Below are 2,253 nucleotides of genomic sequence, written 5' to 3' on the forward strand. Positions count from 1 at the left end.
TAATAGACTAAAGTCTGAAACCGTAAACTGAACATGTAAGCAGATGACTGAAACTTGAAACTTTAAGGTGATAGCTAAATTGTAACAAAAGCTGAGTTACACAGTGGCCCTACATACGTTAGATATAGTAACACGCACGGGGGAGTGTCAGCCTATCTCCCCAGCAAACAATAGCCCCTATGGGCACGCAGCTTACCCTGGCCCTCGTGACACTCACGCAAGGGAAGGTCGACTAGGTCTCCCGTCTGAATGATCACATTAATGCATGAATAAATGCCTAATTGAACGTAAGTATCACAACAAACGTACATATCAAGTGATGGTGCACGTAAGCATGTAATAATATCACGTTTTCATATAAAGTCGTACTGGTTAAGAATGTAATGAACTGAGTACTGGAAAATAAAAAGACATAATTTAGGAATTTCATCGAATAAATGAAGCATGTGAGTGACAATGGAATTTCATAGTAGGAGAATAAGCTTGAACTTACCTTAGCCTTGACTTGACATTGCACATTCTTCAAATCAGTACTGATTCATAATCCCAATTTAAAACATAGTTGATTTCAATTTGATCATTACAGTTCAATCAACTCTATCTCATAATTTTGGTGGACCTTTGAACTTCCTGAATCATTTTATGACCTCACTACTTGTTATTCTGTACATGGGTTTGGGATTTGATCTCTCGGTAATTTCTCATTTTCCCTTTCTCCTCATTCTTTCATTGAGATTTCTAGATAATCAGGGAGCCTCCTCTTCACCATTGTCTCCCTTTATTTATGGTTCAAATCATTTCTCTTTTTCCTTTTGTTTTTTGTCTCAATGTCCTAATGTTTTGCCAAACAAACTTGTTTAAAATGTCCTTGCAAGCAACAATATCGACAATAATCAGGTTCCTGCTCATATTCACACCTCTCAACCAAAATTTATCTTCCTTATTGTTATCAAATCTATTGTATTCTAACAACCTCATCTTCTAGGCTTGAACAAACCTATTTCCGCTCTTAGTTGCTACATTCCCCCTTGATTTAGAGTGAGTGAGAGTGACCTGTTCTGCGGCTAATGCTTGTCTTACAATCTTTGTTAGAACTTAGGATATCACTTGTATAGGTGCCATGGCAGTTGGTGGAGTAGAACACAAGCCAGAAGGCAAGCCCCGTGCGACGAGCTCGACCCAGAAAGGAAATTCCCTGCTGTCTTAGGCAGGGGGTTTCGAACCTGAGACCTCAATTATGAAAGTCCCATGCTCAACCAATTGAGCCACCCTTGTGGGTATATAGTATGGAACTATATGTGTAGAAACCTATTCTTTAACTCTTCCGGTTATTATTATTGATGGGCCTTTCTAACTAAGACACCTCCTAATAAGAGTTGTCTCTGAAGAGTTGCACACGTTCTATTTAATTTGGTCATGGTCCCTGTGCCACGCACGTTACTTTTCTTCTCTCCCCGACCAAAGAAAAGAACTAGAAACATTAACGTTTGAAGGCTCAGAAGATCATCAACTGACATATGAAAACTTGATTTACAACAAAGTCATCTCCGGTGGATCAAGGTTAACGTTTCTACAATTGTTCTTCGATGTCTATCGATTTACTTGTGATTCCTGGTCTATATTTTTCAACACAAAGGACCTGATCCAGGCCTAATGCCTGTCCCTTTGATCTTACAATCTTTGTTAGGACTTAGGTATCCCACTGATATAGGTGCCATGGAAGTTGGTGGAGTAGAACCCAAGCCGGAGGAGTCTCTATCTTAGAGAACAATTCTGGAGACCATGGTAGTAATTTCATTATACAACCATCAATATTGAGAAATCTTGTTATAAGACGGAACATTGAAGTCCATATAGACATGTTTAGGATCAAAGTATGTGATTTTGACACTGCCTTTTAGGAAGCACTGATGTTTTCCCTTACAACCTCCTTTTTTTAGGAAGCACTGATGTTTTCCCTTACAACCTCCTTTTTTTAGGAAGCACTGATGTTTTCCCTTACAACCTCCTTTTTTCCCCTTTTAAAACTTTGCCTACCAAAGTCAATTTGCATGTCTCTGCTAAGTTAACAAAATAATCCTCCACTTCAAAGTAAACGGCAGGTTTGCCCATGTGGGACTCCTTTTTTTACTTATGTTCTTGGAGCTGCATGATGCTTGATGTGTTCCTTTGAGCTTATCCAAGTGTATTCAAGACTTGTTTCCATAGAGAGTGAAAAGAGCTGTTAGCATTGAGTTGACAAACAGAAAAGAA

This window comes from Lycium ferocissimum, chromosome 7 (genome assembly GCF_029784015.1).
Source record: "Lycium ferocissimum isolate CSIRO_LF1 chromosome 7, AGI_CSIRO_Lferr_CH_V1, whole genome shotgun sequence".
Lineage (NCBI taxonomy): Eukaryota > Viridiplantae > Streptophyta > Magnoliopsida > Solanales > Solanaceae > Lycium > Lycium ferocissimum.